The following is a 12,837-nucleotide window of genomic DNA, read 5'->3' as shown; positions in this document are numbered from 1 at the left end:
CAGCAGCAGGAACCACACGGTAAGTGGTAAGTATTGAGTTTAGGCTGAAAACGAATGCGGTTCGTGCGCAACAAAGCGGTGCCAGGCCGTCTCCTCTGGTTCTTGACGGCCAGGCGTGGATTTGAAAAACACAAAAGCAAAAAAAAAAAAAAAAAAACATGACAAAAACGCAACAACTTCAGACGTATTTCCAGCTTGTTTCTTGTATTATTATTATTTTAATTATATATAGCTCTCATATCTTATACTAACTATGCGAAAGGCAGAGTTTTTTACATTAGGAGAGAAAACCTCTCTTGTCTGGTAATGGCAGGAACCTTTCTCCTTCAAAGAAAATGATTTTTTCTTTGTCAGTAATTTTTGCATTTACTGTAAACTACATACACAACTTAATAAATGGGGACAAGATAACGGTGTCTAAAGTACACTGGAAGTCCTTCCAGGAGACAGCGTTTTAAAGTAAGAGGGAACGACAACAAGGAAGTGACCCATTTTCTGAATAAACCGTCATGTTGTCACTCCCGAGTGTGTTCTGGTTCTGCTACAAGTCAGACAGAAAAACAATGAAACACAATGAAAGAAAACATTATTCACCAGAAAGATTTCAAAAAATAGGCCGCACTGATTCAATTGAACCAATGGAATTATGTTGACTGCAATAACAAGGGATTATGACGCCCTCTGTTGGACCACAAGTAGACCTACAAGAAAAATACATTTCACAATGGTGAAACACCAAATATCTGAATATTTCCAGGCACTTTTCCAGGTCAGAACTTACTTACTTTTCCCTATTGTTTTTAATATTACCATGTAAGAATAATAAAATATTAAATATTGGATAGTATAATGTTGTTAATCATTATTAAACTTTAATACTATTATCATCGTCATCATTGTTGTCAATACTGTTTTTACAAGACAAAAAATGTATCGAACGGGTCAATTTCTTTTCAACTTTATTGTCAAACATGGCGTACATACTGGACATATGACATGCATGAAATTTCAGTCCTCTCAGACCCACGGTGCAATAGGCAAAAACAAAACAAGAAAAAGACAAGGCAGGGAACGACTGCTGTTGGTATCAATAAATTAGACTATAAACTAAACTAAGCTAAGCTATACAAACTATTCACAGTAAGGTGAGGTAGTGCAGATAGGGTGAGGTAGTCTTTATAGTGCAGCAGTCAATGGGTAACAGTCCTCTGTGAATGAACGTTAACGTCAACTGATGGAAGATAATCCATCATCTCTTCTTACTAATGCAAATATTTTCATAAAATATATTTTTTGTTCACCCTCTTTAAAGGCCAGAGACGATACAGTTGATTCAGACAGCCTTGTGAAGATATGACAGGAGTCCACCCCAGCCAGACCAACCTCCCTTGTGGCAAAGCAAATGTTCATTTCTCATTCACCACCTCCACTCTTTCTCTCTCAGGCAATCCGTCATGATGATGTGACAAGAGAGGGCCCAGCAGCCACCCCGGTGCTGAACGTCTCCTGTGACCAACAGATGGACAGGCGAGTACGGGGCATCGCAGCACTAATTCCACTCTCCTTTGTGCCATGTCGGTATCAAACAATGTGACGCACTCTGGTGTACCGTCGCCTTGCTATCAGTGTAGGCCGCCACTTGGATGCAAGTGTACGAAATTGCATTTTGTACATTTTCTAAATTGGATCTATATAAACACATCCCATAATTCCTTTACTGTATTCCCACCTGCCACATTAAGTCTCGGTGCTGACACAAACCAAATTATCATGTGAGGGAGACAATTAAAGGTCACCCGTCACAGATTTATTGGATATGCACGCAAGCCGTGGCTCTGCTGGGCCACCTGCTGCAAATTTTAATTTTGGAGATGGAACTCTTGAGATTAACTTTGTTTTTCAACTCACATAAAAAAAGACACAGCGAGCAGAGTGTACTGACTACTGAGCACTACCTGCAGTGCTGCAAAAGTAAAGCTGCACAAGTTTCCTTTGTGCATTAAACATAAAGGCATTTAGAATTTGTTTTAATGTCTCTGATCTATTAACACCATTTCATACCTGATTAATATTTTGCTCTGGAAGCAAAACATCTTTACAAAAAAAACAAAAGACAAATCAATAATTTTGTTTAGGCAATTGGGATTTTTTTTTTTTTTTAAAAAGGGTTCTGAATGATTGTGAACGATTACTCTCGACTATTATTCATGATTATTGCGGTGATCTACCCTCCAAATTCCTGCTTGCTGTATGTCACTGGGAATCCCCATACTTCATCCTCTCCGCTGCCCTGACTGGGCAGTGCCAATCTGTACAGTGGCATAGCCACGCCACGCCAACACAACATCCCCTGATGGGAGAACAGGTGTTGGACAGGGTCCAGTGGAGCAGAGCAGATCTGGCTGCCATGATATATCAAATGAAGCGGCCGGCATCGGCTCCTCTGGCCTGAGGGAGGAGAACTTGGTCATTTATTAAAAGTGTGCGTTTTGTGTGTGTGTGTGTGTGTGTGTGTGTGTGTGTGTGTGTGTTTCTGCGAGGGCCACAGTGGCACAACAATAGACCCCAAACACAAACGAATGAGACCCTAAAGAAACGACAGGGCACCTGAATGATGTGGCAAATCCCTGAGTGAGGGCCGTTGACTGAGTCGGTGGTCAAAATTACAACACACAGGGCGGCAAACATTACAACATCACGGACACCGATATGAGCGTTTTGATGTGCATGAATTTGAAAATGCTTTGCATCAGCCCTGCCCCGACGTAGGGATGGGAACACTAAAATTTAAGCCTGCGTATGTGCAGCATATGTTATTCTGCCTCACGGTCTTTCACATTTTATACATTTTTTTAAAACGGATCTTCACGACCCATTAATGCTTCCTGACTCAGGCTTTGAGAAAACCACTTTATTGGGTTTTTGAGATCAATTTCTCACGTCCCTTTACTGCTAATTTTACAGCCAAAATGACAGCGGTATGGTGATTTGCTCAGTCGCTGTGGAGCCATATTGGCCAAGGCAAGGCTCGTAGTCCCTGTTAATGGGTCCAATATAATATTTTATGTCCAGTTGCTATAGCCACGCTGCTTAACTTGTGATGTAAAAAATAGTCAGGCCCATTCGTTTCAGTATAAATACTTCACTTTGCTTGAAGACACAGACTGAGCTGTATGCTAACCATGCCTATTGGAATGTGCCCCGGCAGAGGGAGAAGGTATTGCTGCTTTACTCATAATGACGGGCCAGGTCATTTGGCTGAGAATAATGGTGGTTTCGCTTTAAAGCATATCACTCTCATTAGCTTTTTACACACTGAAGATGCACTCGTCTGGCCGCGCGCGCGCACACATTTGCATGCGTGCATTCACTTGCGCATGCACGCACGCACGCACGCACGCGGGCGGGCGGGCGGGCACACACGCACGCATACACATCCATCCCCAAAGTCATTAAAACCCCTTTGAAAAGAGGCCTCATTTGAGAGAAGCAATAAATTTTTTAATCATTTTATTACCAAAAGAGTATTTAACAAGTGGGTAATGAAACGCCAAAGGCAGGTTAGCTGAGTTTAACCTTCATAGAGGAAGCCATGTATCACATGCTGCCCGGAGGCATGGTGGGACAGAAATGTCATCCTCCATTATCCACCACACCTGAAGTGTAGCGTTGCGCGGCTGGCTGGCTGGCTGGCTGGCTGGCTGGCAGGCAGGCAGGCAGGCAGGCAGGCAGGCAGGCAGGCAGGCGTCTCGCTCGGCGAGGCCAGGCTGACGAGAAATTAGGGGGAATTCAATTAATGGGCGTTTTTTACGCACCAGGGAGAGGGCACAGCTGCACGCACGCACACAAGCGCGCGCGCACACACACACATTGTTACAACACACTTGCGGCAGGCTCACTTCAAAGCGTATCCCCGGAAAAAAAAAAACTCCCACTGTGAGGGGCTTCTGACAGGACAGGGGAGCAGGAGGAACACATGTTCCCGCTCCGCTTTACTGCCCCTCTGTCGGCTGCTTTACTGCGCCCTCTTTCTCTCGGAGGCTTTAAGTGGCTTTCTGTCATCCTCACTCCTCCGCTATAGAATTTGCGTTTTTTAAAAACTCTGTCTTTCTTTCTCTCCTCCCCCTGAGGCGAAAGCACGGCGGTGTTGCCGCTCTGCGCTCCAGCAGCAGGTCAATAGAGAAGAAAATAAAAGCGGTGGGCCTGGAGTGGGGTGGAGTGGGGTTGGGTGGGGGAGGGGGTTGCTCCCTCTGTCCGGTTGCCAAAATGAATCATACGTACCTGTCGGCCAATTATAGTGAACCACTAAATTAAGCAGTAATATGGATGTGTGGGATTTATTATTATTATTTTTTTAAAGATCAAGAAAGAGTAGCGGGTCTAAAAGAGGTGTGGTTAATAACAATAATAATAATAAGAAGAAGAATAATAAGAATAATTATAAATGATAATCATAAAAAAGTGATAGTTCCGGAAAAGCAATCACCAAGTTCTTAAGCGAACTGCAGCCAACTCTCCCAGAACCAAATTCAGGCCCATACATTACAGCTTTCAATTTCTTTGACACGCAGGGATAATTCATGGATGATGAACAAAAATACTGTATTTTTCAACAACAAGCTTGCACGGTGCTTAGAGGGACTGGCCCCCAAAGTTAATTGAAAAGTGTCCCGGTTCTCATTTGCATAAGAAACACATCTAAAGGTGAAAAATTATAAATAAATATGCGGCCACCTGTGAAATATGGCTTTTGGCCTGCTGGTCATTTATAACTTTGCCTTTAATTACGTGACAGACTGGGCTTCTGCAGCTGTAATGAGAGGCTGGAGTGATGGAGAGGAGTGTGTGAGAGGCAGGGGGCTATAGGTCATCTGCTGTACCAACGTACACATGGACACACACACACACACACACACACACACACACACACAGACACACACACTGACGCACAGACAGACAGATGCACAGACAGGCAAGGGAAAGACTCAGTAGATGTCCATACAACTGCACAGAGATGGGCACGGAGAGGCTTCACACACACACACACACACACACACACACACACACACACACACAGAGAAACATTCCTTCATCAGGATTTGACAGTGACACAGAGATTTTTTTTTCAAACACAGTCAGGATGTAATGAGTTATGAGTGGTGAGTTTCTGTTGACTCTCCTGTCAAAGGTGGTAGTTTGTACTACAGTAAATAAAGGTTTAAATTAATTAGATTAATTTAGAAGCGAAACGAAGTTCAAACCAAACTCAGAATCGCGGCAGTGGAAGGTTCGACTGTGTGCGACTCGGATCCAGAAGGAACGGCCGTCCCGTTGTAAGATGTTATTGTAATTCCAAAAGCACCTTCAGCATTCTCAGCATTGGTTATATGACATGAAGTCCAGGTTTCCTCTCACACACTCAGTATAAATCAACTAAGTGGAAGCGTAATTAACATTTTTTCTTTAAACAACAGCGAACAACTTGATTTTGAGACAGCAGTGGAAAATAACAGAGCAGAAAACAAAAGGCAGAATCAGGCAACAGGACAGGCAGGCCAGAGTGAGGGGACATCAGAGGGGTAGTTGGATGAAAGACTGGAGGGTGGATTTGCTGTGTGTGTGTGTGTGGTCCTCCCAGCCCCTCCCCTTCCCTCCCTGCCTGCTTCTCCTTTATGCATAAAGAAAACAGCTTGCAGTGGCCTGCAGGTACATGGAGAGCGCTGCGCCGCCACGCACCGCGCTCACTTTCACCTTCACACCTTCTCTGCGGTCACTTCCCGGCAGAGCCCGCGTCGCCGCACCGCCACTTTTCCCGGGGTGCCCAACCCCCCCCACACACACACACCTTTAAACCCCCCTCATTCTCCATCTCTGAATAGGGACTACAGGGAGGGAGTGGAGGGACCTACCAGAGGTGGGAGAGAGAGAGAGCGACGTTTCACCATTTCCAAGCAGCACCACCAGACCAACCAGCACCACCAGCACCACCAGACCCACCAGACCCACCAGCACCGCCATCCTCACCCACCACGAACATTATAAGGCTGACAAGCGCGCGGCAGCTAATCCCTGGGATGAAATTAGCAGCAGAGGGGTTAGTGGCAGGATGGAGGGATGATAGAGGTGGGAGGTGGGGTGAGTGCTCGAGGCCTGGGAGGAGGTGGTGGTGGTGGGGGTGCCGAGCCCGTCTAGAGGCGACGCGTCCACGGGGATAATTACAAGATGCTCCAGGGATGTCTGTGTGTCTGTCGGTCGGTGGCCTTCATATTTTGATGGCTCTATCTTGTGTGTGCGCGCACGAGTGTGTGTGTGTGTGTGTGTGTGTGTGTGTGTGTGTGTGTGTGTGTGTGTGTGTTGCCCTTTCTTTCCTGTGTCTCCTGTGCTTCAGATACATAGTAAAAGCCATTAAAATTGAAATTGTTCTAGGGGCAGCGAGCGAACTGGGGAGAGGGGGGCACACACTCAACCCCCATGACAGGCTTGAGCGTGATAATGGGTGTGTGTGTGTGTGTGTGTGTGTGTGTGCGCTTGCACTATTTTTTTTTCCTTTTCATTTTTTGTGTCCTGCCCAGGTGGCAGTTCTACTTCTATTTACCAAATTCATTAAAAACTTAATCCATGTCCTGTTCCTGTCTGGGTCCTCTGCATTTAAAAACTTTGCACAATTTCACTGTTCTTTTTTTTTTTTTACCTAAACAACAGACAACTGAACTTTACAGTCAAATGACCAAGTACACAGAAATAAAATGCATCGCCGCTCAATGTATCTTTCTCTTCAGTGCGTTAAAAAAATATTCAATTAGAAATTAGAAAATGAAGTTACTGCAGGGGGGCAAAGAAGTAAGAGGCACTTCACAATGTTTAATATGCTTCTATTTTAGATTTAAGTGAGTGCCCCCCCGCCTCTCCGGCCCCCCCTGCCCTCCCTGTGGTCAGCGGCAGGAGGTGAGCGTGGCAGCAGAAAGCTTTGACCAGCACACTGACCCCTCTCCAGGGAAACAATGACTTTGAGAAGGCTGAGGCACACACACACACACACACACACACACACACACACACACACACACACACACACACGATGAAGAATGAAATGGGCAAACTCATTCATCACTTTAACAAATATAACAGGCTGATTGTGAGAGCCGGCAAATAGCAGAGAAAAGCAGCTCCACTAATGGCGATTGCTGCGTCCACCCAAGCACTCGGAATAATTCTGTGCCCATTCGAAGCAAATGCCCCAAACGCATCACTTTCACACAGACCAAAATTGCCCTTGTGCCAAGAATAGTACATCAACTGGCCTGAAGACTTTAAGCTGAGAGCATATCGTTATTTTCATCCCTGTAAAGGCCGGTGAAGGCAAGGGAAGCGTCAATAACTGAATCATAAATGCTTATTATTGTAAATGAGATTATTTCAGTTCTTGCAGCAACAGCAAACTCAGCACCAGGGACCAATTAATAGGAAATGGAGAACACAATTCTTTGGGGGGTATACAATCATTTTATTAGAGTTATTTTCAACACGGTGTGCATGTGTGCGTGTGCGTGTGCGTGTGTGTGTGTGTGTGTGTGTGTGTGTGTGTGTGTGTGTGTGTGTGTGTGAGAGAGACACTAATCAAACATCACAGCCATCATTCAACTGTGCTTCCCCCCTGGAGCGCGTCGCCGTGTCTAAAAATATTGTTTGTCTATTCTTGAAACGGCGGCAGGCAGACGGGAGGTGAAGCGCAGTGGCTCACGGGACCTGCAGATGGCGCTCCACGCCAGGGAATGAGGCGGCAGTCTGACGGAACGCGGGCCTGCAGCGCAGCAGAAACACGGGCAAGTGTGCGTGTGTGGAGACAGAGAGAGACAGGAAGAGAGAGAGGAAGAGAGAGAGGGAGAGAGAGAGAGAGAGAGAGAGGGAGAGAGAGGAGCGCTCAGGAAGAAACGGAGCGACAGAGACAGAGGTGTACAGTACCTGATGTTACAGAATAGTCTAATGACCGTCCTTCTTTGTCTTTGAGCCGGCAGACAGAGTCATCCAGCACATTCAGCACCAGAATAGCTACACAGGAGCCACACACACACACAAACTAAAGTTCTAAACTGACCCCCCCCCGCACCCCCCACTCCACTTCCCTTCAACCCATCACCGCCGCCACCCCCCCAAAAAAAGAGCGCGATAGATCACTGAGACAAGCGGAGCCGAGACGACTTTCGCATTCGGCTAATTGCAACACTCACCCGGAAGCTCCCGCAGCTCCAAACGTGTTTCGTTGTGCAGCCGAGATTGTGCCGAGGCCTTGTGCAGCTGAAACAATCATCGTCCAGAGCAACAGGTTCACGTCTTGAAACCTGAACAATAAACCAGGTAGAGATTAAAAAAAAAAAAAAAAAAAAAAAACAGGATGACAATTTTACAGTGTGATAATTGATAGGTTGGGAAAAAAATACAAAATTAAGATGACTTTTGCTAAATATCATGAAACATCCGATGTAAATGTTATACCCTTATTTGTTTGTCCTTGCAATTAGATGTGAATTCATGATAGACGGAGAGGTGGGCAAACTTTTTGACTGGTGTGCCACAATGTGTTCTACAATTTTTGACAGAGGGTGCCGGAGCAGGAGCAGAGGCTGGATGGAGTGTTTTGGTGACCCACCTCATAGGAGAAAAAAAGAAGATAGAAGCAAGTGCTTTAATGTCAACTGAAAATAAACAAAAGCCTTACAACAAAATCAGTGTCTTTGAAGCGCCAACGTATTTAGCTCTTTATTGAAATGACTCTTAAAACACTGGAAAAAAAAACCTGGATGAAATGCAGCTATTTAATGGCTTACTTACTATTAATTTAATTTCCCTCAAGTTCGGCGGGCCGGATTTAAAAACCTCAATGGGCCGCACGTGGCCCCCGAGCCGTAGTTTGCCCACGCCTGCGGCAGAGGACGCCGACTTGGAAGATCCTCCAGGAGGCTCCATGAAGATGCGGGACAGGTGGCGTCACCCCGTCTGACGCCGTGATTAGCAAACACAGTCAAGGTCAGGCTAATAACTGGTCCGCCGGCTGCGAGCAGCTGTGTCACATTGCGTTAGTCCTGCATGTAGTTACAGTGTAATTACACTGTAATTGGAGACAAAAACGCTGTGTTAGTCGCGCTAAATAAATAATGTGATGACGACGGAGTTTTTCTCGTTAAGCTGCATTTCATTTAATTTCAGTGAGTCGTCGCTCGTATGTGTTGTTAGTTTCAGCCCAGCGTTTGAATGGAGGTGTTTCGGGGCTTCAACTCGCTCTGTTTTTTTTTTTTTTTTTTTTTTTTGTGGCAATGACCTTCATCTGGGAAAGAAGAATTTCCACTAAAAATAGACGTACTGATGCGACAAAATAACACGCAGAGGTCCATGCTGCAAACGCATACGTGGCACGATTGATTAAAACTAAAGAGAAAAAAATTCAACTTACAAATAAAAAAGTCTTCTTTATTTTTTACCAGTCCAAACATTAATAGTGCTGGCTGAACAAACAAAATAACAAAAATAAAAAAAAGTGACAAAGTTAAGGTTGCCTACCAGTGTGTATAGTGACAGTACAGATCTTAATTTCAACCATCAGAAACTCACTTTAAAAATTAGGTCTGTATAAAATATACAGTGCATGCACTGAAATGAAAAGAGCCAGATTGCTAGACTTACAAAATAGAAAAATAATACTTAATACATTGCAGAACATTTTGGCAGCATATGTTGTTCTTTTAATTGTACATTTGCTTCCCTGCACTGTTTTTGTTTTTGTTTTTTAAACAAAAGGAGGCCTTGACGATCACTCAGCCTTTCTGTATTGATGCATGTTTAATTGTACTTGAGCTGCTACCTGAGCTGCTACCTGAGCTGCTCGTGTTTCCACAAAAAAAAGTGTTGTTTTCACACTGAATTTCCCCTCCACACCCTCATATTAATGATGAACATTTTAAATCCAGCGTTTGAAAACCTGCTTCCCTTAACAATTTTTTCCCCCAGCTAATTTTCTTGCGACGTCATCGGCCAGTTTGAGGATAATTTTGTTTCACATTTTCATTCTGTGACGTAAATGATTTAATTGGATTTGACCTGATGTTGGTTAAAGGAAAAGGTTTGCAACAAAAATGCCACTCCTGGGCAGCAGCAGGGCACCGTTCAGTCCGTTGCTCAAGGACACTGTGGCAGGAAAAATTACAAATAATAAGAAAATGAAACACGAAAACAATTTCCAACGTTTTTATTCCAGACAAGTCGCATTTCAGTCGATGCTGTCTGAAAGGTGTTTAAGTTTCCATTTCAAGTTTTCCACTTTTCCCTAATTATCTCTTATAAATGACATGGGCTAAACATGTTAGAATGTTATATTTAAAATTGCTCATCTTGTTTATTCCTCAAACAAGCTTTGACTTGACCATCATCACCTTCAGAGCCCCTCAAGGTGTCTCTCACATATAAGGACACACACACACACACACACACACACACACACACACACACACACACACACACACACACACACACACACACACACACACACACACACACACACGGCTTTGTAGCACTCACTCTTACTGTTAAGCGTGTCAGCAGTGTATGAAAATAAAGCCAGCGCCCTTGACAAAGACACTCCAGCACTTCCAGTCGGCTTTTCTTTCCTCTTTCAAGTTTTCTGATTAGATGATTCTTTGTTCGCCACGGCTTCACTGCAAAGACTACAAGACAGCTGCCGTCGAACGTGGACTTTGTCAGATATCAGCTGAAGTTGCAACGCTGGGCAACTCCCAGCTGTTAAAACTGGAAAAGTCTTTTTAAAAAAGCAAAAATCTGTATTTGTATTTTAAATCGAAGATTCAGATAAATAGTAAAAAGAATAAGACACAATTACTTTGATGCCACATTATTGTTTCAATAATAAAAATTGCTGCTATGATAACAGAGAGAAATAGAAGCAGAAATACACTGATAATTGTTGTTGATGTTAAAGCAGCCATTTAACGTCAGACGTAGTCATTTATATATTACTTTTAGATTCATATCTGCTTTGTTATTATATTTTCAAAGTCATAATGGTATCGTGCAGAATATTTTTTTTTAGTTTAACCTTTTAAAGTATATTTTCACCAAATCTTCAGTTCAGATTTTTCACATTTATATTCTGTTGCGCTTAAAGTCCTCCGTCTTTTTCTGTTGCGCTGCTTAGAAATGTCGGGACAAACAGTCTTTCCAGATTCATTTGCCCGCTCTGGTTTTAATGGTGCATCTCTGGATACACGCATGCAGATGTGCAGCGGCACGCTCTCCTGCTCCTCCTCCTCCTCTTCTCTCCCACTAAGTGCCCTGACTTTGTTGTGCGCCTAACAGTTCCTAACGGTTACAACTAATGAATTGAGCAGCCTCGGGGACGTATATATAAACCTATTAGCTTTAATAAAGTCTGAAGGTATAAAACGACTCTCTGTGGTATTTCGCCGCACACTTAGTGCTCCTCACATCCCTAATAATATCAGCTGCTTCTCTGCCAAGTACACTGTTGTGCTCTTTGATCGCATTGTCAGATCTGTTTGCGCAATTATCCTCAATTTTTCCCAGTGATGAGTCGTCGCTCTGAGTTTTGACACACTCGGGGCCAAAAACCCGGGAAAGAGCGAAAGAGCTCCAACAAATAAAGGGGAATTTACGTCCGTGGAGACGGGACGGGAGAGTCGGGGAGCAATGACCAGCACTCCAGTTAGCGGAGTCTGTGCGCGTGCGCGCTCATTCGGCCGCCTCCTAATCTCTGATTGGATTTGCGGCCTTAAAACATGACGAATTACGCTCCTGTCCTCACCTAATGCTTTTAACACATCCCTATAAGAGGCCTTAATCAGGTGAGATGGGCCCCAATGCTGGCTGTTGGCGACACGCACACACACACACACACACACACACACACACACACACACACACACACACACACACACACACACACACACACACACACACACACACACACAGAGCGGCTGATTAGCCTAGCCACGGTGCTAGCCACCCCGGATAAGCCACCAGGTGGATAATGTGCTGCTTTAGCGCCTTAATTATGCCATAATCTGTTCAGCGCCTCAACCCCCTGCACAGAAGGACACAGAGTGAGAGTGAGAGAGTGAGAGAGAGAGAGGGAGAGAGAGAGAGAGAGAGGGAGGGAGGGAGTGAGGGAGTGAGGGAGAGAGAGAGGGGCGTCGGGGCGGAGGTGGGGTTGGTAGGAGGTGGAAGAGGAGAAGGAGGGGTGGTGGTGCTGTGAGATGGGACAAGAAGTAGGAATGGGGTGGGAAGAAAGAGAGAGAGAGAGAGAGAGAGAGAGAGAGAGAGAGAGAGAAAAGTGGCAGAGGGGAAAAGGAAACCTGAAGCGCCAAACTCTCAACCCGGACCTCACCTCATCTCCCAGTATCTGCGCTCTCATCTGCCGCCACCGCCTTCTTTCCCCCCTTTTCTTCCTGAACTCTTAATCCCCGAATCACTTCAGACCTCTGTCGCCGCACACACACACACACACACACACACACACACACACACACACACACACACACACACACACACACACTCCTCTGCACTCTCCCTCCACTTCTTGCAGCTCTATATGTTTCCTGTCACCCTCCTTCTCCTCCTCCTCCTCCTCCTCCTCCTCCACCTCTCTTCCTCTCTCACCCCTACACCCCCACCCCCACCCACACCGACCCCCAGGCCGTAGTTTCCGTGCGTCTCGGTATCTCAGGTCCTCCTGCACCCTGTACCTGTCACTGCGCGCAGGCCTTTGACAAATCACGTGAAGGGCAGACTGAGTTTTGTAGGACGAGACAA

This window comes from Nelusetta ayraudi, unplaced genomic scaffold, assembly GCF_046127955.1.
Source record: "Nelusetta ayraudi isolate G7.1 ecotype Tasmania unplaced genomic scaffold, CSIRO-AGI_Nayr_v1 ptg000005l, whole genome shotgun sequence".
NCBI lineage: Eukaryota > Metazoa > Chordata > Actinopteri > Tetraodontiformes > Monacanthidae > Nelusetta > Nelusetta ayraudi.
The sequence above is the reverse complement of the archived record's forward strand: the minus strand, read 5'-3'. Positions refer to the sequence as shown.